We start from the raw sequence: 25,345 nt of genomic DNA on the forward strand, positions 1-25,345 counted from the left end.
ACTTCCAACGTGTTCTCGGCCTTCCAAAAATGATTTGTGCCGAAAAAAAGTGCTCTTAATAAGGAATGTTCCCCATGTGCCTGTTTCATCTTTTCAAAGTTGATGGCATAACGTTGCTCTAAATTCCTGTGCTCCATTTTCGTAACACACAACAAATACACAACTTCACTGATGGTGCTCTCAAAAATCAGGTAATGGGTGTACGGAGCTGAAATTCGGAACGCGCATGTGGAAGGGATGAACAACCCAGTGTACACAAGTAGAACAACACAGTATTCCCATATTGCTCGCAGTGTTGTCTGTCTCATTACATTACTGACACAGCTGGTATGTAGAGAAAATTCCGATGCGTGTACTTGCTAAGAACCGGTATTGTATTTTCGCAGATACCCAGATGGTGCACATGTGTCTAGGTATAAACTTGCTACAGATAACCATGTGCGGATCAGTGAAAAATCGAGGAGGGGGTTGTTTTGTGGGTCGCGACGCCGTCCCCCATCCCCTAGGAAGAAGCGAACATTTGATTATGAGCGTATGTATTTTTGATCCGGTAAACTATGCATAGAGGCGGGGAAAATTTAAAATGCGAACTGTTCTTGCTACCTGGGGCCCATTTTGAGAAAAGAGATAAATTCTAATTTAGAAATCAATAAACGAATTAGTTCTGAAAGGAAGGTCATTGGGATGTTGAATTCAATATCACGGAACACGAATGTGATGAACACAACAAAAAGACTCGTATTCAAAGACAAATTAGATAGTACAATCTTGTATGGAGTAGAGACATGGACAACTAATCAGAACCGAAAGTATTAGAGATGGATTTCTGGAAAAGATCACGTGAGGAACAGCGAACTGGTAAAGATAATGGCCGCGCGGGATTAGCCGAGCGGTCTATGGCGCTGCAGTCGTGGACTGTGCGGCTGGTCCCGGCGGAGGTTCGAGTCCTCCCTCGTGCATGGGTGTGTGTGTTTGTCCTTAGGATAATTTAGGTTAAGTAGTGTGTAAGCTTAGGGACTGATGACCTTAGCAGTTAAGTCCCATAAGATTTCACACACATTACATTAAAGATAACGGAAGAGGGAGGAGGAATATGTTGTGTGGACGAAAATTACAGTGGTGCATAGGCTCTAATGTTACTCCAACTGCACTTCTGGAATTTAATACAGAACATCGGTGCAAAGTCTGGTGATCAGGGATTCTGCGCCACCACCTCTCTCCTCTGTTGTAGGTAAGGCAAAGAGAATGTTGCCAACAGCGCTTGGCGTAACCAAGAGGTTAACTGTCCATTTACCGGCCGGACCACATGTTGCTTAGTTTCGCTGATTTGACGGGCACCTGTATATTCAACTAGGCCGTTGCCTACTGATAATTACATCGTGACGACATAGGTGACTGGCGGAGGGTTTGGGAGGGGATACCTTGCTTCGAAGTTCCATCACAGAAGATCGTACTAGATGCACGCATGGAAAGCTACCTTGGGCTTGGAGGTTTCTGTGGGTGGCAGGGAAAAAAATAAAAAGTAAGTCCATCCCGCTTTCTGAAAGTGCAACATATCTTTCCGGTGGACTGTGCGGGAATACGTCGGGTCCCGGCCCCGCGAATGAGATTGCGGTGGAGCGGAATTGTCCGGAGTCTTTGTCACGGCTGATCCGGGCGAGAAGAGAGATGGCAGTGCGGGGAAGTGGAGGCGTGCCGCCGCCCGCCGGCCGCGCACTCGATAGCCCTGGGGACCGCCGGCTGCGGGGGCGGACGTGAAATATTCAGCCGCCCCCGGAATGCGGGCGCCGCCCTCGGGGGACGGCGGCCGGCGGGCGTGTCCGGCACAACAAACGCCGCATCGCCCGCGGACCCTCATAGGCCGGCCGTGCGTGGCGCAGCAATATCCAGCAGGTGCGGCGTCTCGGCTGAAATGCGCTGTGCGGCAGAAATTCTCTGGACTCCGATTGTTGTTCGTTCCAAAGAAAGCATCCATCTAACTTTCAACGGTGTTAGCGGTGTGTTCGGAATGTCTATGTCTCCACGACCGGTATGATCGAAGGGGATGCACCAAATCTTTCCGAATAACAAACATAAGAATTAAATATGAGAATTACTATAACAATTGATAAAAGAATATGAGAATTGTTTAAAAAAAGATTGTACTCTGAAAATATGATACATACATGTACGTTATGAGATGCAGCCGGCCGCGGTGGCCGAGCGGTTCTAGGTGCTTCAGACCGGAACCGCGCTTCTGCTACGGTCGCAGATTCGAATCCTGCCTCGGGCATGGATGTGTGTGATGTCCTTAGGTTAGTTAAGTTTAAGTAGTTCTAAGCTCTAGGGGACTGATGACCTCAGATGTTAAGTCCCATAGTGCTCAGAGCCATTTGAACCATTTTTAGGAAATCCGGTTGTAATCTCACTATTAATATAACACCTTGTATCACCTAACTTGATAAGAGATATTCGTGCAGTAATCTTCTACGGACATAGGTAAATAAATGAAAAAAAAAAAATGAAAACAATAATCGAGTTTGGAACACAGGGCGCAAAAGTCAGCGGCCATGAAGCTAGCCAATGTGCCACCATTTCGGCTCATAGTATCGCGAGTTAAAGAGTATCTAAATTACGTTGAAAACTTTGACAGTTGTGTTCTCAGAAACAGTAGAGTATGTACGGACAAGCCGCGGGAAGTGTTCGTTTATTTTGACTTCTTTTCCACTCAGTGAGTTTTCTGAGAAATCGAATTATGGCACTTGCCGTGTTCTCCTCGTAAGCGGCGTAACGCACTGGAACTTGTGATCAGTGGCTTAGATGCAGCGTGTGGGCAATGAGAAACGAAAGCTGTCGACAATCGTCGGACGGTCTATCACTGCCCTAGACATCTGAGCTACCGTGACATGTCACTAGAATGAACACGATTGTCGATGTACTGCGCTTCCTATCGAGAGGTGTCTGACTCTCGAAATAAAATCAAACGAAATATTTGTCACGAACGCTGGTTTCAACCATCTCTCCATCAAAAGAAAGATTTTGATAGAACCACCATCAAACAGACATATGAGGATGAAACAACAGTTCTGTGTGACGGTGGTGATGCTAATAGTAGACTAATAAGAGTAGCAGAAAGGCCTGAAAGTTGCACGTGAGCTAATAAATGAGAATTCAAAAGAATAAGATTGAAAATATCTATTTTAGATCAATTAAGGCGATACAGATTTGAAGATAAAATAAGATCTTACTGCTTGTAACAGAAATATATTTATGTGTCTTTACCTAAAAAAAAAAAAACCAAGAGTCTATATCCCCTAATGAAAGCAGATTTATGTCTCTAGAAAACGTCTCCTTGACGACGAACACAATTAAAGTGTAATGAACACAGAAATATCTGTCTGCAAAAGTAAGTAAGTAAGTCATTGTTATACTGAACATATTGGTAAGACCCCAAGTATCAGGTCAAATCCTTAAATTGTCCTAGATTCCCACTGTGTTGTAGAAAGGCGAGTACAATGACAACTCTGTGTTTGCGATGTAAAGTTTCGCAATAGGACAACAATATGAAAGTGTCAGGTGGTCGCGAGCTGCACACAACATTTTTGCCCCTAATACATGATATTTACCACAGTATTTTTGCCGCTAATACATGTTGTTTACGTGGAAACAAGAGGGGTAACTGGACTAAAAAGGAAGCGTTGCTCTTAATTTTTAGCAAAGCGTGGGACTATTGTCGCGAAGCACTTCACTTTAAAAGTTTACTAAGTTTATTCAATAGTCTTCTTCCTTGCAAGAACTGCCGAAGCCGTTATTTTATTAAACATAGTTGCTCTCCGTTGTGTCGATTGGTAAAAAAATAGAATTTGCATACAGTAGCCATACCTTGTATACCCGCCAGGGTAGCCGAGCGTGTTAACGCGCTGCTTCCTGAACTCGGGTAGGCGCGCCGGCCCCGGATAGAATCCGCCCGGCGGATTAACGACGAGGCCCGGAGTGCCGGCCAGCCCGGATGTGGTTTTCAGGCGGTTTTCCACATCCCGCTAGGTGAATACCGGGCTGGTCCCCATGCTACGCCTCAGTTACACGCGTCGCAGACATTTGAACCACGTCCGCACTATTTCATGATTTACACTAGACGCAGACAGTTGGGGTACACTGATTCCGTCCTGGGGGGTACGGGGTGGCGGCAAGAAGGGCATCTGGCGATTCCTAACACTAGCATTGCCGAATCCGTTGTAACCACGCCGACCCTGCGATCGATGCGGGACTATGGCGTAAGCGAAAGAAAGAAAGAAAGAAAGCCATACCTTGTATATGGCATATCTACATACTTTCTTCGGCAGACAACGGCCAGCAAAATGTCACTATCACGCAATCACCCTGTATATTTCCTGGAATCAACGACAGTTGTCAAGCAGGCCAGTACGGCAGTGTTTACATTATTCGAATTAAGGTTTAGGAAAAGGGACAGCACACTATGCACGACGATCTGCGACAAGACTGCTCATTGTTTAGAGCGTAATGTAAAGAAAGCATCTGGGCAGTGGCAGAGAATCGCCGCAGATGGGTGGCCGATCCGGCGTCCACAAAGCGGGCCGCAGTCGCCGTCACAATCTGCTAGAGTGGCCTCCGCACGCCGCGCTCTTTTCATCAGGTTAACAGCGACTTGGCCCCGCCGCCCGCCGCTTGATCAATAAGTAACTAACGCCGGCCAGCGGCGGCCGGCCACCTGCGCTGATGACAACATTCCTGGCGCAAACTCCCGCAGACTGAAGGGCGCAGTTCCGGAATGTACACAGTTTTATTCGGAGTCTGAAAAAAATTAAGGGAGCCTTGGTATTGCTTGGAATTGCACGTGACACGATGATAATAATTACCAACACAACAAAAAAGTAACAGATCCCATTGAAGTGTTTTAGAGTTCTGTTCTGGATTGCGTAACAGAAGCTATGAACAGAGTGAGTTTGGTGGAAGTTCAGGGTAACGCTGACTATGGTACGGCCGAGAATATGAAGAGCGGTGCACTCAAGTCGCAATTCGACTTCGACCGCATCAAGTCCGCTAGTTAGAAGTGTTGGCGAAGACCAACCGCATTTCTGTTGCTGCTGCTGCTGGCTTTAAAGAAAACGTGTACGGTGCGCATGCCATTTTGATATTTGTGAGTTACTGATGTGCACTGTTAAACACTCATTGGTCTTCTTGTGGCAAAGTCTTTGCCTCTGCGCAGTCGGATACATTTTTCGTTGTAGTGTGGTTGGTGAAATGTTCAAATGTGTGTGAAATCTTACGGGACTTAACTGCTAAGGTCATCAGTCCCTAAGCTTACACACTACTTAACCTAAATTATCCTAAGGACAAACACACACACCCTTGCCCGAGGGAGGACTCGAACCGCCGCTGGGACCGGCCGTGTGGTTGGATGGTGACGCACGTGTTCAGTAGTGCTGTGTTGTGACTGTATTTCTTAGACGAAGAAACATTTATTACAAAAGACAGCAAGGATGAATACGATGTTTATACTGAAAGGCGAAAAGAATATAAATTTTGAATAATTTATATGCTCAGAGCTGAGAGAAAGACCATCACACTTTCCTGAGTCATGCATTAACATATCAACCGATTAAGATGTTTGGTTTTCATGTTCTCTGTTAGCATTGTACCTTTCTTAAATGACTGCTCACTTTGTTACTCATGGTATTGTTCAGACCAATCTTAGGTGTGAAGATCACACGAAGCTTTACTCTGTCTTTTCGAATACTTGCTTCATTCTAAAATCGTTGTCTTGGACTATTGTTCCATAGCAATAGTTACTCTCCCCATCCTACTGTTTAAAGAAGGTTTATCAAGTGGTTCAAATGGTTCTAAGCACTATGGGACTTAACAAAAATGGCTCTGAGCACTATGGGACTTAACATCTGAGGTCATCAGTCCCCTAGAACTTAGAACTACTTAAACCTAACTAACCTAAGGACATCACACACACCCATGCCCGAGGCAGGATGCGAACCTGCGACCGTAGCAGCAGCGCGGTTCTGGACTGAAATGCCTAGAACCGCTCGGCCACAGCGGCCGGCTAAGGTTTATCTTTACGCATTACCGCATTGCACCAAATGGTACGGAGCAGTTTGAATATTTTTTGGAAATTTTATTGAAAACAGAAATATAGCTTAGCCGCTACCTTCTTGCTGTTTGCTGTTGTGCTTTAGAGAAATCTGCAACAATGTTGTCAAGACGCGTGGTAAGTGGAAATTTTTAGTAGTGTCATAACATTATTTAACTTGAGTTGTGCATTTAAGACAAAGACAAGTTGTATTCAGACCAGTTACAGTTCAATACAAAATAGATTATGTGTAGTCACAGTTTAGCGTACAAGTTTAAGTTGAATAAAAGTGTGTGGGTACATAGTTTTGGTAATACGTAGAAGTTTCATACAGTGGCAGGTAAATTTTGACAAAATTTCATACCAAAACACACAGCTGGGAACTTGGAACCTCTCTGCCTATAAGGTGGGAACTGACAAAAGCGAGCCATACACAGCTAGAGGACAACATACTGCTAGAACGGGAGGGCATGTCATGTTGCTGACGTCTTCCTTATGAAGTCCCACGTTCCATTGAGGGTAATACTAGACTTTATATGCAAGGTGCCTGCCTGTTGGGACTGGTCGACGAAAATTACACCGTTCAGTCACATTGATGCGACCAACTGTCAAAAGCCTGAATAACTATATTTTGGAGCTCGGACCCCTGATAGACGAGCAAGGAGTCAGCGAGGCTCTAGAAGACACCGACAGTGATGTGGAGCCGCGCTAACCCCAGTGCCGTGCTCAGCTGCGCTAGGTTCCTGGGCTGAGGATCCGAGTTGGTCCCATAGATTCTCTGAGAGGCACCCACATGCCTTACTCATACTGTGGCATCAAGCAGTCAGGCCTGCAAGATGAGTGGTCTGCCAAGCGAGTGGATTCATTCTTATTTATCGAGTAGCATGAACTCTAGTACTCACACTTAAATTACAAGTTATCCTCCTGTATGATTAATACGCAACGGAAACACGCATCTGACTATCAGTAATTTACAGAACTCTGACTGTACACTACGCACTGGCAATACCACATTTTCTTTCTTTTTTCATTTAACGGCTTTTGTCAACACGTGGCCACCGCACTGAATATGAATAGCGCACACATTATAAATTTGGGACATTATGACAACATACAATTCGAAGGGAAAGTCTACCAATCTTTTTCTTTTCACTATCCTATTTATTCCGATAAATTCTCTAACCTAAACACACAAATTCTATAACCTACAACAATATCACATGAGAAATTCCGCCCAGTGGGCATGGCTTTACATTGGTGTATCTCTATATTATGGTCTCGTAATTATTTAACGCTACAGTGCACTTTCTGGATAGGATGGTGGATCTTTCATTATACCTCACACTTCGACTCTCACAATAATCATCACTAAACTTTCCTCCAGACCGAGCGGTACTGAAGGAACAAGCATAACCCACTAATCTTTTGAAACTACCTCGCTACTCTCCCATGCAAACCACACATACCCAAATTACATGACATACATCACACTGCAATAAGAAATATAAAACACTAAATAGCCACAACACTATCACTTTCAGCTTTCCCACTTCAATTAATATTTATCCCAGTTTCACACGACACTGCCCCACTTCGTAATTCTACTTTACTACTATGAACTCTGGAGATATATGCACGTCTTCCTGTGCAATGCAAGCCAAGTGGCGTTGCTGGATAGACGGCCGACTCACCTTGCTTCTCTCTCAGAGTTTGAATCTAGCGTCACACGGAATTATATCACGCAAGGTGATATTAAGAACGTATTCATCACACACGCGAGTCCTCAACTGATACCATGGACGAGTACTTCTCTTTATCCTTTGTCTCATACACAGATTGAGACTCACACAGTACTCACCACGTGGAAGTACTTGTCTCTAATTTCAAGTCCTGCACACGCCATTTCTTAAATATTTCAACTTATGGTACACACGCTATTTCTTAAATATTTCAACTTATTGTACACACGCTAGTAATTCAGCTTAACTTAAGCACACGGAAGTATTTCAACTTATTGCTACACGTGGTTTCATTGTGACCGTTGGTCACTTCCGAAGATTACTACAATCCCTTTAATATTACCTGCCTGACATTTAATTCTCCCCACAAAAGTTCCTGAAATAGAGAAATTATTATTTCAAACTACTCTTAAATATTCCACATGCATACCATGTCTCCACTCTTTCGTCATTACGGAGCACAACCAAAACAGGTCTTAACAGCACAAGATCCAGCGGCAGAGTGCCGAAACATGGCCGTTCTCGAGGTCCTCTCCACCTCTGCTGAAGTGGGGGGAGCACCTTTCTACCGCATTGGTCAGCCACATTTCAGGCGCTCAAAGCTCAGGCAAATTTCATCTCTTTGGTCCCACCAAAGGTGGCCAAAGGATCGACTCAAAGATGATCACATATTCACATTCACTATCTGCGGTTAGCAGACGACCATAAATTCATTCATTTCACAGATCTCACCAAACTGGATGTAGGGATTTACTTTGTGGGAGTGCACATGTGATCAATTAAATAAATAAATTGTCATTCTTTCCCACACTGGTATCCGGCTTCGCTGTATTAATTGAAATTGAGTTAGTTTTACAAAAAAAAAAATGTTGTTCTGACAAAAATAATGAAGTATGTTGTACCTATTTTCAATGTCGGGCGGTACTGTACCCTTTCATCTCGATATGGTTTAAATCCAAAAAGTTTGGTGGCCAGGGGAGTATGGTAAACCATCCCTGGTGCTCTTCGAACCAAGCACGTACGGTGCGAGCTGTTTGACACGTTGCATTGTCCTGGTGGTAGATACGCTCACGCTCCTGCATACCCACCACTGTTAGTGATGCCACCTGCCGACTGTGAGTGATTATTGCACGTTCATGTCAAACATAAGCCGTGGCCACATAATGTGTCTGCACCACGTATTTCATACTGAAATGGTCAATGACAACGTCGTCATCCCCTTCACTAAAATAATGTCACAAAAAATCATCGATGGACAAGAGCTTTATTGGTAACTTATTTGCTGACTCTCACTCACACTCCTCACAGGTACAGAAATGGCAGAATGGTTTTGATGGGTGCTGTGTCAACATCCAAACACATTTCCAACTGTAACCAGCTAATGAGGGCGCCGCTTCGTGAGTAGTGCTAAGCCTTCCTATTTGACAGTACGACATTTTATTTCCATATCTCCTACAACGTACATACCACTAGTCAATCTGATGTATATACAGGGTATTTCAAACTCTTTGCGTCGAACATCTATGTGTGACAGATCACGTCATGGGAAACAACTTTATTGGAGACAAACTGTTCGCCGGCCGAAGTGGCTGAACTGTTACGTCTCTTAAATTACGATGGTGTACGTCGAGCTCTTTAGATGCACACTGAAGATGGCTTTACGTATCATATAATGTAAACACTAGCATCTTGTACTTATTGCGAAGGTAATGAACCAATATGTTAAATAAATATGGCCGAGCGGTTCTAGGCGCTGCAGTCTGGAACCGCACGACCGCTACGTCGCAGGTTCGAATCCTGCCTCCGGCATGGGTGTGTGTGTGATGTCCTTAGGTTAGTTAGGTATAAGTAGTTCTAAGTTCTAGGGGACTGATGACCTAAGATGTTAAGTCCCAAAGTGCTCAGAGCCATTTGAACCATTTCAACAAACTGTTCGCTGACGCTTCCCGGGGACGCTAGAAATCATTCAGTAATCACCGGCCCTGGGACGACGAGATTCCAGTGGACTAGCAAGATATACTAATCAAGTGGGCTCCGTCCTCCATAACACAGTAAATTCATGTAGTGACTTCCCATAAAAATCCTTCAGAATGAGTGCCTCTAACCGTAGGAAGGTATTTCAGAAGTCAATCAATAACTTTAGTGAGTGTGTCTGGAACTTAGGAGCGCTCAACGGAGAGGTTATCAGTGCCCTTACACTCATTAAAACAAACGAATGTTGATAAATTCTCTAAAATTATTGCACAGTCATGCAATCGAATTGACTACAAAATCACTCTATCTCACATGTGGTAGAACAACGGAAAAAGAGTAAAAGTACGTATAAATAAAATTAAAACGCGAGTAAAGCGACAAAGGAGTTAAATGAAAGTCACAGGCAAATGTCACGGACTAACCACCGACAAAAAACGTGGGTGAGCGTGTCACTCTGTTAACACATTAAAACCATCTTCCTAAAATCTTGGGAAAAATGTTGGACAGAAACTTTAAAACTTGTACCTCATTACTTATGTTACTCAGAATAGAGGGCAGATCAGTCAGCAATTCCACCGCGACCCGCTGCTCGGAAAATAAGACACAGTCCAATAAAATGTGGCCTGTATGCCACATTGGACGGTCCTCTCACCGGAGCAAGAAGCCATGCGTCATAGGGCTGTGAGAAGACGAGTAAAGAGGACCTCGTCCCATCGACGTGGCTGGAACGAGGTACACCATGTCCGCGCTGTGGGCTTTACTAGACGGAACTTATTGTCTCCCACTTCCAGCCACTCATCCTCCCACCGACGCAAGTCTCTGGAGATAACATGCAAGGGAATGGCACACTAAAATAAGTGAGGGCCACGACTCGCCTCTTGGGCTGCCAGATCCGCCCTTTCGTTCCCCGCAGTACCCACGTGCCCGTGTACCCAACATAAAGACACCTCCTTTCCTAGTCTCAGGACCTTTAACTTTCCTAGGCCTACCGCTTTTCATATGGAACAAATGACTGGACCACAGGCATCACACACGACATACGCACGTGGCACATTACCTACGCCCTGCCATTTTTCAGGAGCATAACCAATACAAAAGGACGCCTCGGTCGCCGAAAAGTATTTGCGAGCATTTTGTCTCTAAGAAACGTGGTTCCCCATGACGTGCTTCTTCACTTCTAGACGTCTGATGCAAAAGCTTTGAAACCCTCTTTATGTCAGAAGACTGAAAACCTCGCGATCAGTTTTAATCTGCCAGGAAGTTTCATATCAGCGCACACTCCGCTGCAGAGTGAAAATCCCATTCTGAAAGCATTCGGGAGGACGACGGTTCAATCCCGCGTCCGGCCATCCTGATTTAGGTTTTCCGTGATTTCCCTAAATCGCTCCACGCAAATGCCGGGATGGTTCCTTTGAAAGGGAACGGCCGACTTCCTTCCCCGTCCTTCCCTAATCCGATGAGACCGATGACCTCGCTGTTTGGTTTCTTCCCTCAAACAACCCAACCTCCTCATTCAGAAAATGAATACCACTTACCTGCACTTGGAGGCAAATTAACTAACCCCTAATTAACTTTCCATCAGTTATCTCCCGTATACGCACACCGTCAGATCCACAGGTAACGCAATGCCGTAACTTTCCCGCTTCCAGCCCCTCTTCGCTAATATTTATTTCACACACACACAGACATACACATACATACAGACATACTCACACACTTTTTGTTTACAGCTACATGTTCATACATATTCCTCAAGCCTTATATATAAGGCTTGCGGAATATGAAGATGCAGGCCGGCCGGTGTGGCCGAGCGGTTCTGAGTGCTTCAGTCTGGAACCGCGCGACCGCTACAGTCGTAGGTTCGAATCCTGCCTCGGGCATGGATGTATGTGATGTCCTTAGGTTAGTTAGGTTTAAGTAGTTCTAAGTTCTAGGGGACTGATGACCTCAGATGTTAAGTCTCACAGTGCTCAGAGCCATTTGAACCATTTGATTTGAATATGAACATATAGCTGTAAACAAACGGTTTCGAAAAAAATTGTTTATTTTCGAAATAACTAAGCTATGTTGTTTTAGTCTAACGAGTGAAATAAGCTTAAAGCAAGTTAGAACCAAGATGGGATTCCACAGATTTTCTAGGCGTGGTTAACTGATGGAGTACTTTCGGATGCTCAGCTGAATTGTTGTATCAGTTTCATGCACTATTTCGATGGCCGTCTTATTCAGGTGTTGTAGGAGCTCAGGCAGTGATTACACACAACAGCACGTGAAGAAGATGACTGCGTCGGTCATCGAAATATTGTGCGCAAAATGAAAAAAAAAAAGAAAGAAATGGCTGAACACGCGGAAGTACGCCATCAATCGAGCAGCAAGTTAATAGCAAGATGTAGCAATCTCAAATATTACGGTAGTGCTTGACTGAAAACAATATGATACAAGGTAGAGAGGACGTGATATCGCTTAGGAGGAGTAGAACGTCAACGATTCTCTCAGGAGGCGTTGCCCGTTATGGGAGCCGCTTTGATGCTCGGATTACCACCTTAATTGAAACAAACAAGGTGTTAGTCGTTGGAAAATAATGAAAGTAACACGCTATAATAAAGATCTCGATCTCGATGAGCCTCGGCTTACAGCTTTCCATTTTGATCGTTGTATCAGCCGGTGCTCGCAGAGCCCCGCCTAGAGCCCGTGGCATCCCGTCGCGAGCGTTCTGGGAATTCCGAGGTGGCGCTTCATTAATACGTCACCTGCGGTTCATATTACGCGCCTGCTACACGTCTGGAGGCTAACGCCCCTGGCTACAAACGGCCGTTTGTCGTAACGAGCGGCCCGTCGGCGCGCCGCGTCTGAAATATGTCGCCGTAAAGCGCGGCGAGGTGAGGCGGAGCGCTCCGGCGCCGGGGCTCCCGAATTTACAGGCGGGCATTAACACAACTCATAGCGGCGGCCGACTCAGATGTTATTCCGGGAGGCGGCGAGTGACAGCCGCCGAGTCCTGGCGGGGTCGCCAGTGCGGAGAAAACGGCCGAGAAGTGCCTGCGCGCGTGAGGGGCAGCCGTCCCGGAAACGGTAGTCCTTCGGCGGGCGGAACTCGTACGAGTGGCATCTTGCAAGTGGAGGAGGTCTGCTCTACCGCAAAATAATCATGAACTGACTTTATATTACTAAGCAACTAACTTCGTGCACAGTCACCAGGATACAATCTGAGGTTGCCCTTCTACAGGCTTGCAGGGGGAAAAAGAGAAAAAAAATTATCTTCACTATACTAGATAATTATCGATAGAACCAAAAATTTAAAATTCTGTCACAATTACTCATTAACAGATGCAATGTTATGTCAAAGATTTAACGCAGTAAGACAAGTTAGAAACCGTGAATGTGTCTTGAGGCAGTGTAATTCACTGCGAGCTAATTGCCAGGGTACGTTCTAAGGTGGAAGAAAAGATACACCACGACAGAATTATCCGAATGGGACGTAAATCGGTAGGTATGATGTATATGTACAGACAAAAAATGATCATAATTTCAGAAAAACTGAATGATTCACTCAAGCTGAAGATTATTTTAATAAACATGATTGTTGTCGTTTATTAAAAGTTTTGCTTGCTACCATACAGACAAAAAATGATTACAGTTTCAGAAAAATTGGATCATTTGTTCAAGAGAACGAGCTAAAAGTTATCTTAATAAGAGCGCTATGGTTGTTGCTGAGTCGAAAGACTTATTCTGAAGTGCGAGATGAAAGTTACCTTAATCAAAATAATATAAGCAGTGCTGTCGCTTAAAGGTTTAGCTTGCTGACATTGTAAGCCATGTGACAGCTTACACAAACTTCCAACGTTGGAATTCGTAAATGCTGAATATAAGAATTCGACTGCGAGAATGTGATGCAAAATCTGACTGCGCGAAAGTAACATGAAACTGCCTATTCGGTTCCCTGTCCGTTCAAACGTTTGTAACGGCAAGAATACTGTGTGAATTCAACACTGTGAATCATTAAACTTTTAAACTGATAAATTGGCTCTGGAAAAACTCAATGTCCCCTTTTTTATTATTTAATTCTGGCTGACCTGTTGCACAGTGGAAACACCGTGACACTACTCTCGTCTTGAAAGCGCATCTCATTTGTTGAGCTACAACTAACTAATGAAATGCGCCTGGTGCAAGGCACTCCCTTAAAAAGAAATGCGAATCATACTTGGTTCATAACAAATCTGAATAACTAAAAATGACAACTCATATTTTTCTCTTTCGATGCGGACGATGACTTGGAAGAAATTACAACATGAAATATAATTAGTTTTCTGATTAGAAAAGTTCTACATTAAAAAACTCTCTCTTTCTTTGCTTTACAAATACTAACACACAAAAAACTACAGTTCTTGATTAGACATACGTAAGTAGTCTTCACAATCAAATGAGATCTTTACAAAAATGAAACTCGAAAGAAGGGCATTAAATATTCAACATACTCTTACCCCCAAATTCAATTATGCATGGCTGTTTATCTCTACCTATACTCAAGTCTCTGGATGTCTGAACCAAGAACGCGTAATAAAGCTGCCGCAATAAAGTACAAAATCGAAACTTAATTACCTTAAATACTATTCTGTCACTCATCACAACAATCATAATAAAATATTCTTCTCAAAATGCTTCAGTCTCTTTTTTCATCTCAAATAATTAATCAGTAAGTCAAGGTATTCCAATTCCTCAGACTATAACTGCAGCCGTATAAGTCGGCCTATGCCGTACTACTACTCATGAGACATCACTGCCGACTACTGTCTCTCCTCGTCTCACGGTCAACAGTGCGCATCATCTCCCGCGCATCTTTCAAAACAGGAATGGTCCAAACAAGCCTCCAGGCGACACAGCGTCTCTAAAGACACTGCGCGCCTATAATTTCAAACAGTACAAAGGCGCTCACACGTTCACGACATCCAAATACTAGACAGATGCCCAGGAAATTATCTACAGCCCGCTATCAAAGCTACACAAATTGAGCAAGTCAATAACGCGTTGATCCACCTCTGGCCCTTATGGAAGCAGTTATTCGGTTTCTCATTGAGTGACAGAGTTGTTGAATCTCTTCCTGAGGGATATCGTCACATATTTTGTCCAACTAAGGCGTTATATCACCAAAATCCAGAGATGGTTCGAGTGACCTGCCCATAAAGCTCCGAACAATCTCAATTGGGCAGGCATCCGGCGAACTTGATGGCCAACATAGGGTTTGGCAAGCACGAAGCAAGCAGTAGGAACTATTGCCGTGTGCGAGCGGGCATTATCCTGCTGAAAAGTAAGCCAACGATGGATTACCATATAGGGTAACAAAACGAAGAGTAGAATATCGTCGACGTAGCGCCTTTGGTTGTCATCCGCGACATCCTTACAGCACCGTGGTACGTCGATGGTATTTTGCGACCCGTTTTATTGCGCTTAATGTCAGGCCATCCCGGACTTAAATTTCTGCAAGGTGCATGCCGGTACATCGTGAAAGTTTGTACTGCTTGTCTCCGTGTTTGCCAAATCCTATGCCGGATCTCTCCCCAATTGAATATGTGTAGTATTATTGCCAGGGCCCTTCAACTAGCCCGCGAATTTGACGACCTAACGTGCCAACTGAACAGAATTTTGCACGATATCACTCAGGGGAGCATACAATAATTGTATCAATCAATTCCAAGCCGAGTTACTGCTTGCGTAAACGGCGGTATTGATTTGCTCAATTTGTGAAGCACTTTCTCTTGAATAAAATGCCCATTCTCACTGAAATCGCAATCATTTGTTTGTCTGTAGCATCTGGGTAATTACTTTTTGGCGTGTCTTTTTTGTCTTAGTTGTACATTTATCTTTACTTCTTTACTATTAACTCCACTTGTCACGATTCTGCAAACAATATTCACACATACCACTGAATGCACCTGCAAAATGAAATCATTCTACAAAACACTCATTCCACCAATGCTTGAATGTTGCTTGTAAGTTTGGGAACCGTATCAGATAGGATTGATAGATCCAAAGAAGAGGTGCACGTTTCGTTACAGGTTCATTTAGTATGTACGAAGACTCCACAGAGCTGCTCAGCCATCTATAGCGGGAGACGCTGCAAGAGTGGTGTTCTGCATTACGGTGTGGTTTACTGTTAAAAGTTCCGAGAGCCTAAGTTGCTGAAAGAGTCAGTGTGTATATATTGCTTCCCCGTACGTATATTTTACAAGTCCATGAAGACAGGATGAGAGAAATTCCAGACGCTGGCTTACCAGCGATCGTTCTTTCCGTGAAACATTCGCGACTGCGACAGGAAAAGGGAAAATGTCACTTGTATGCAAAGCACCCTCCTTCACATACCGTGAATTGTCTTACGGATTATAGATGTACATGCTGATTCTACGAGCCGTAGTTCAGGAGCTATGACGTCATAAATATTGAGTGTCGTAAAAAATTAATTGATGCTTAAAACAGTGCAAATTACCCAGACTATACTCATCCAGTGTTTGATCATGGGAGCACTTAGGAACTTCCTTATCATTTTCGCTAATGTGAAACACATCTCTTGTACTGAACAAGTTCTGGTAGCTCTTAAGGTATGCAGCTTATAGCACATGTTTGCAACATAATTTTTTCTTGTTTTTGCTGGTACTGTCTCCTTCCAAAATAAGGAAAACAAAGAGCTTGCAGTTTGTTTCACAGTATCAAAGACAAGAGGTGCTCATTGTTCTTACGGTAGGCATTTAGGCACCATGTTTATTGTGCTTTCTTCCTGTTTTGATGATTACTAAAAACACTCATTCGACCAATGCTTGAATGTTGCTTGTAAGTTTGGGAACCGTATCAGATAGGATTGATAGATCCAAAGAAGAGGTGCACGTTTCGTTACAGGTTCATTTAATATGTACGAAGACTCCACAGAGCTGCTCAGCCATCTATAGCGGGAGACGCTGCAAGAGTGGTGTTCTGCATTACGGTGTGGTTTACTGTTAAAAGTTCCGAGAGCCTAAGTTGCTGAAAGAGTCAGTGTGTATATATTGCTTCCCCGTACGTATATTTTACGACAAGTCCATGAAGACAGGATGAGAGAAATTCCAGACGCTGGCTTACCAGCGATCGTTCTTTCCGTGAACATTCGCGACTGCAACAGGAAAAGGGAAAATGTCACTAGTATGCAAAGCACCCTCCTTCACATACCGTGAATTGTCTTACGGATTATAGATGTACATGCTGATTCTACGAGCCGTAGTTCAGGAGCTATGACGTCATAAATATTGAGTGTCGTAAAAAATTAATTGATGCTTAAAACAGTGCAAATTACCCAGACTATACTCATCCAGTGTTTGATAATGGGAGCACTTAGGAACTTCCTTATCATTTTCGCTAATGTGAAACACATCTCTTGTACTGAACAAGTTCTGGTAGCTCTTAAGGTATGCAGCTTATAGCACATGTTTGCAACATAATTTTTTCTTGTTTTTGCCGGTACTGTCTCCTTCCAAAATAAGGAAAACAAAGAGCTTGCAGTTTGTTTCACAGTATCAAATACAAGAGGTGCTCATTGTTCTTACGGTAGGCATTTAGGCACCATGTTTATTGTACTTTCTTCCTGTTTTGATGATTACTACCACCTTTTAAAATAGACGCTTTTTTAATACTCTATACATTGTTACCACTGACTTCAATATGAACCCATTCTAATACAAAAATCAAAGTGTATCTTCTTCACTTATATTGTTGTAATACTCACAAGACTTATCGTTCACCAATTATCGCGCGTCATTAACAATTACATTTTTTCACTGAAAAATCTCTAGTTGCTTGAAGATCACATTGGATATATTCACAGTAGATATATTAATCACTTGGCAAAAGACCGTGCTCTTTGCGCGCCATCATTTGCCAAACTCCTCTTTCGATACTTCAGACCGTTTATGAGATACGAGGGGTTACTATTTCATTCTCGCTTTTTCACTGGCGCATGCGTTCCTGACAGAGCGCTCCTTACATAGCGGTACATTTCATTTTCTCGAGACAGGAGACAGATAGCGATATCCTTCCAAGTTTAAAGAATAATTCGACATATTGTGTATATTTTATACGCAGCTACATATGACGTAATGATGCACCAAAAGCAAATTCTTAGCGATCCTTTTCACTGCAGACTTTAAGAATATCATGCAGTAGTTTACCTGATATCGAAATATCACAGTAACTATGGCCATTAGCGATATGGTAGGCAGTTCATCATTACCGAATAGTTTCTTTAAAAACGTTTTTCAGGAAGATCGCAGATCGTCCGTAAGTTAAGGATTTCTGCCGCCTAGACAGCAACATAACCCATGGCGGACGGAGCAAGGACGACATAAAAAGCAGAGTAGCACTGGAAAAAGGTCATTCCTGCCCAAGAGAAATCTACTAGTATCGAACAGTGGCTTGAGAAAAAATTTCTGAGAATGTACGTTTGGAGCTCAGCGTTGTATGGTAGTGAATCATGGGCTGTGGAAAAAACGGAAAAGAACAAAATCGAGGCGTGTGAGATGTGGTGCTACAGAAGAACTTTGAAAATTATGTGGACTGACGAGGTAAGGAATGAGAAGGGTCTCTGGAAAATCAGTGAGGAAAGGAATGTATGGAAAACACTGACAAGAAGGGATAGGATGGTGGGAGATCTGTTAAGACATAACGGAATAACTCCCATGGTACCAGAGGGAGTTGCACAGAGTAAAAACAGCAGAAGAAAACAGAATGGAATATATGCAGCAAAGAATTAAGTACGCAGGTTGCTGCTCTCTGAGATGAAGAAGTTGGAACAAGAGAGGAATTTGTGCGGGCTACAACAAACCAGTCAGAAGACGATGCCAAAACAAAACAAAAAAAAGAATTATCATTGCTCCTGGCCAAAGTGTCCCTATATCGTGTTAGGGAGATGCAATACATTTTCTCGAAAACGGAGCAGGCAGCAGCGCATTCTATTTCCGCCATCGTCCGAGTTTGTTACAAATGTGAACCGGCAGCTGGTGACAGCACCTTCAGCAGGGCGACGTCAGCGCCGCGGCTGTTGGCTGGAACTGCCACACTAATTATTCCCGGTCGACTCACGACCCTCATCCGGATGGCTAGCGGGCTGTGAGCGGTGACGGGAATCGGCCTAAGTGCCCCGGCCGGCGGACAGTTTTATGTGAAGGCGTTGTCGCGCCCAAGTGATTACCGGGGCGCGGAGCCGCGAAAGCGTTGCTAATTAAGCCCTCTCCGCCACTAACTTGTCAGGGTGCGCTGCGTGGTGCGGCACAGAAAAATCAAAACCACTAAGAAATACGACTCAGTGGCACTGTCTCCACCTGTGTAACAGGGCACTACGTAGCAAGTGCCACGCAGTGTTTTTATCAACTTTCGTGGTACCTCTAGTCGTTTGTAGTCAGCTTGCTTTCTTTCCGTTCTAGCTGCATCTCTCACTGATGTCTGATTCTAGAAATGTATATCTAGCGGGACTCAAAATACGCATATCACAACAGTCTCTCCGATACCTGTTACGTATTGAAAGATTTTTTTTTACCAAGGATCCTTAAAATCAAGTCCTCGGATTTTCGTACGTTGCTAGCAGTAAGTTTACCATACAAGAAAGCAATCTGTGTGAAGCCAATCAATTATTCTTATTGAGGACAGTACCATCAGTACTAACACTGGACTAAAAACGCAGGCCGGAGTGGCCGAGCGGTTCTAGGTGCTTCAGTCTGGAACTGCGCGACCGCTACAGTCACAGGTTCGAATCCTGCCTCGGGCATGGATGTGTGTGATGTCTTTAGGTTAGTTAGGTTTAAGTAGTTCTAAGTTCTAGAGGACTGATGACCTCAGAAGTTAAGTCCCATAATGCTCAGAGCCATTTTTTTTCTTTGGACAAAAAAATTACTGGCACCTTAACTATCATTTTGAAAAAGCAGTACTTTTGTTTTCAGCACAATATTATGAATGTGTATCTCAACTAATTTCACCAGAAACATTACACAAAGTGATCAGAAATAGTCTGAAAATCTTGTAAGGATCTTGCAGGAAAATGGTTCAAATGGCTCTGAGCACTACGGGTTCAAAATGGCTCTGAGCACTATGGGACCTAACATCTATGGTCATCAGTCCCCTAGAACTTAGAACTACTTAAACCTAACCAACCTAAGGACATCACACACATCCATGCCCGAGGCGGGATTCGAACCTGTGACCGTAGCGGTCGTACGGTTCCAGACTGTAGCGCCAAGAACCGCTCGGCCACTCCGGCCGGCTTTCGCAGGAAAGGTGTGCAGGGAGGTTGTGCTGAGAAATAACTGTTAAAAAAGTCGATACGTTGTACCACTTCCGTGTTATTTAGCACTGAAGTTAGCCAATCACATAATCGCGCCCGCAAAATTTAAACAACCTGCCAGAGATAGTGTCGCCAAACGTGTGACGCAACAGATGTAGCTTTTGCACACCTAGCTTAAATTTATCACTTCCGAAAACGGCTCATTTTAACTGCTAATAGGCAGATCAACAAGCAGGAACTCACAGACCCACAGATGTGAGTACATTACCGCATTTTAGCGTGTGTAAGTCCTTGAATTTGCGCGGCCAGTGACCTGATCACTGACGTCAACGCTAAGTAACCTGGGAATGGCGCAATGTATCGAATTTTTTCGTAACAATTATTTGTCGGCTCAGCCTCCTCTGCAACACCCTTAGAAGCTTCTGAGGCTCAGAAACATACTGATTTTTATTGTATTCAGATTTATGCAGTAAAATTATCTGTGTGCTCACACACATGTGGCGGCTTACAAGAATGGCATGGTCTTAGATGCGACAAATTGTGAGTGTGTCCTCCAATTTTGAGGGGTGATCAATTATAAAGTTACTAGTCTCGTACATCCAAACACTCTGTTTCACTGTCATGAGCATTCAGACACGTATCCTGAACTATGCTGCCTGCTAATGTTTCATAAAAATGAGGAAAGATGCAGGGAAGAAAAATTAAAAAAGCCGTTCAAATGTGTGTGAAATCTTATGGGACTTAACTGCTAAGGTCATCAGTCCCTAAGCTTACACAATACTTAACTTCAATTATCCTAAGGACAAACACACACACCCATGCCCGAGGGAGGACTCGAACCTCCGCCGGGACCAGCCGCACAGTCCATGACTGCATCGCCTCAGACCACTCGGCTAATCCCGCGCGGCAAGAAAAATTAGGGTATAATGTTTTGTCATCATCTTGGTCATTAGAGCAATACATCTGGGCCGGAAGTGACATCTTATTGTTTACGGGATAGGGGTCACAGCAATAGTCAGGCAGAGAATGCACTTTCTTATGCCTCCTGTTCTTTTCACTTTCGTAATGTCGCTCACCTACCTTATGTGGAGGTTACCACTGCCAGCTCCGAATAATCAATACTGGTCCTAAAGGAAATGTGCCAATTCGTTTTCATTGTGCACTTTGTTTCTGTGTGCCCATTGTTAATTTTACGCAACGGAAAAATTGGAACTAGAACTGAAAGTGCTGCAAAGATGATAACACTGCACGTTGACGGACTTGGTGTGAACGTATTCAGTACGGAATCGCATAGCTGTTGCTAACCTCGTCAAACTGTGCGGAAAGGGTCGGTAATCAAAAATACGATCTGTGTTCGACAGCCAGTTATTTGTTGTTTTGATGCAAGTATAGATCAGCACAAAATAAGAAGTTGATGACTAAATTCTGGAATAATACTGGCATTTGATGGAATGTCTCTTGACCACATTAATAACGACTGTGCAACAAGTCTTGAACCCCACAGCCGTTATTAATGTGGTCAAGAGACATTCCATCAAATGCCAGCATTATTCCAGAAATTAGTCATCAACTTAGTATTCTGTTCTGATCTATACTTGGATCAAAATAACAATTAACTCATTGTCGAACACAGATTGTATTTTTGACACTAAAGGTCAGACAACATTCTATCCAAGGGACAGAAAACGTCCTATCCAAGGGACAGAAAACATTATATCCAAGGGACAGAAAATTGTTTATCCAAGGTTCAGAAAACATTGAATCCAAGGGACAGAAAGTGTATTTTGGAAGAGACAGAAAACGTTCTATCAAATCGACAGAAAACATTATCTTCAATGGACGTAAAATGTTCTACACATGGCTCTCGGACTGACCGTATTGTGTGTGCCTTCGTCATTGGTACCCATGTTTTTCGGTATCGCCTTCCGGAACACAGCTCTGTATTTACAGCAGAGCACTTCGTCCTGTATCATGCCACGCAGTACAGCCGGCGACAGGTTTTTCAATTGCGTCATCTGCTCAGACTCTCTAAGTGCCCATACAAAGCCTCTGCATGCCGTCCATCCCTTATTGCAACAGGTCCAGCTCTTGATGGAGCCACTGTGTCTATTTGGGTTGCTGGGAACGTCGGTCTGACAGGAAACGAGGCAGCTGACACTGCTGCCAAGGCTGCAGCCTTCGTACCTCAGCCCGCTGGGTCTTACATTCCCTCCAATGATCTGTGTGTTGCCGTCTGCCAGCAGGTGGTGTCACTTTGGCATCATTGGTCCTCCCTTCATGGGAACAAGCTCCGGGTTATTAAGCCTCTCCCAGCAGCTTGGACGACCTCCTCTCGCCCCTCTCGCCGTGAGATCATTTTAGATAGGTTGCATATCGGGCACTGTCCTTCTAGGCATTGCCATTTGTTAAGGCGCTCCCCCACCGCTTTGGGCTCATTGCTCTCAACCTTTGATGCTCCGCCACTTCCTTACGGGATGCCCTTTTTTAAACACTTACGTTCTCGTTTGTGTTTGCCCTCAGCGTTATCGCCCATTTTAGCGAACGAAGAGCGGGCTGTTGACTGCGTTTTACTTTTTATCCGTTGTAGCAATGTGGCGAAGGACATTTAATTTTTAGTTTAGTACCTCTATTTCTCTATGGTGTATTTTATAGACATGTCACCACGTCCCTGCTTTTATACGTCTTCTCTCCCGTCGATTGGGATTAACGTGTAGTCGTTTGACCCTAGTTGCTTTTGCGTCCTAAAACAAAACAAAACAAGGAGTAGGAAAGGGTCTAACAAAGCGACAGAGTTGTGCTACAGTTCACATTCAACAGAATAGGGATGGAAGCGCAGTATTCACCGACCTTAACAGTTATCTTCCCCGTTATTCCTCCTTCAAAGAGGAACTGTCGTAATTTCATTTCCCATCAACGAGTTTCAAAAACTGTCGCCGCGCCACTGCTGCTGGCTGTAGAAAGGTAAGGTATCTCTTGCAGGCCATTCATCGTTTGTATCGAATTTCTGTAATATTTTTACGGTGGACTGAAGCGTGTTTTACACAAGCAGTTCTCGTCCTCAGGTTATTAAGATCGAAGACTACAAACCGAACTCATTACGCGGACGGTATACAAGCCTGTTTACTGCGCCACAACTGAAGCTCCTCGACCCCAAGTGGGTCGTGTCTCGCATTACGTCGAACGCTCAGTTCAGACCTGGCGTCCAGTCTGTCGCTGCAATCTGCAGGGTGGTCTGAGCGAAATTTTAATATCGCAAGAGGCCGTCTTCGTCATCAGCGCGCAAATAATGGCGGCCGGCTGGCGTGAGGGAGCCGGGCCTGTAATTATTTAATCGTTATACGGGTCGCTAATACGAGGCCATCTAGGCGCGCGGGTGTTTAATGTTCCCACGTTGCGGCCCGGACGGCGTGTAATTAATTGTCAATCTGCACGGCCTGCTGGCCGACCGAGCGCTGGCGAGGAAGGATGGCACTCCCAAGAGGGCACGCCATTTTCACTCGAAAAGTGGCAACAAAAGGTCCTGCGGGTCGTGTCCTTTGTAGATGAGACGGTATGTCCTACACTGATAGTCTCAATTTCTCGATAGTAAACTTCGTTAATCTCGTATTCCTATACACAGTAGCGAAAACAATTATTTTTACACACACATTTTCGTAAGAAAAACAAATTATTCAAAGGGAAGTCATTACAACTGTTATGTCACTTGATTAACAGCGCTAATACCACAAAACATGGAATATTGTGTTTCGTAACTGGCAATATCACAGACAGTTTTACAAAAATACTCTAGTTTAACAGAAGTCATGTTACAGCTTAAAGGCTTGTGGAATTCGAATCAGTATACATAGCCATTAGTTCTTGACTGCGCAAACATTCGCCGTAACTACAGCCGTACAGCGTGATGGCCACGTAGTCAACGTGGCAGCCAGGCGATGCAGGGAGATTTTATGCCATTCTTTAACCAAAGATTGCAATAAGTGGTCGCGACTGGAGAATTTCGTCGCCTTAGCCTTCGATCGAGTTCCCCCTACAGATGTTCAATCGAGTTGAGATATGGGCTGTCGCTAGGCCATTTAAGCATCGTTACTCACATCCTTCTCAAAAAGTCTGTGAATGAGCAGAGGTGTGCTTAGAAGAATCATTGTCGTGCTGAAATTCCCAGTTGCGACCCATTTTATCTGTCAAGATTTCACAATATTTGAAACGATCCGTAATGCCTTCAATAGGCACCAGAGGGCCGACATCTGAGCGGAAGAAGCAATCCCACACTATGAATATGCTTAACAGTGAGTACTTGGTATCGGACAACGTTTCTTGCATCGACTCGTCTTCAAACATACAGACTCCCATCGCAAGAAAACAAACTTACTTTCATCCCTCCAGAGCATACGGGACCACTGTTGAGGTGTCTAATACTTATGCCCTCTGGCAGACTCAAGCCGGGCTTTCCTACTCTCTGTCGATATTAATGACTTTTCTCTTGGGCACCGGCCAAGAAGATTAGACTCTCCGAGTATCTGTTTTAGTAGTTCCACATTCTGGAATTCACGCAGTTCTATGTTAATGTCAACGGCAATCGTCTTTGGCCCACCCTTTGACATCCTCCTTGTGAGATTCTTCAGTCGCAGGGTGCCTTTGATGGCACAGTTTGTCTGAACAAACCAAAATCCCGAGCAACATCTGCCTGTGACTTGCTTCGCAGTACGGCGCCGATTACCGCATCTTTGAGGTCCGCTGAATACCGTTGGCCTTCGGCATGTAGCGAATTCCGTAAAAACACAACAAGAGTTATTGTAAAAATGGCTCTGAGCACTATGGGACTCAACTGCTGTGGTCATAAGTCCCCTAGAACTTAGAACTACTTAAACCTAACTAACCTAAGGACATCACACACATCCATGCCCGAGGCAGGATTCGAACCTGCGACCGTAGCGGTCGTGCGGTTCCAGACTGTAGCGCCTTTAACCGCTCGGCCACTCCGGCCGGCCAGTTATTGTAAACCAAAGGTATTCGACGTAATACTGACCTAGGTATTTGTTTTCTGCCGGTAAATCACAGTGTCAAAATACTTTTGGGTAGACCACACCAGCACTGTGTTGTACTTACCAAATGGTTAAAATGGCTCTGAGCACTATGGGACTTAACTCCAGAGGTCATCAGTTCCCTAGAACTTAGAACTACTTAAACCTAACTAACCTAAGGACATCACACACATCCATGCCCGAGGCAGGATTCGAACCTGCGACCGTCGCGGTCGTGCGG

Source organism: Schistocerca serialis, chromosome 9 (genome assembly GCF_023864345.2).
Source record: "Schistocerca serialis cubense isolate TAMUIC-IGC-003099 chromosome 9, iqSchSeri2.2, whole genome shotgun sequence".
Lineage (NCBI taxonomy): Eukaryota > Metazoa > Arthropoda > Insecta > Orthoptera > Acrididae > Schistocerca > Schistocerca serialis.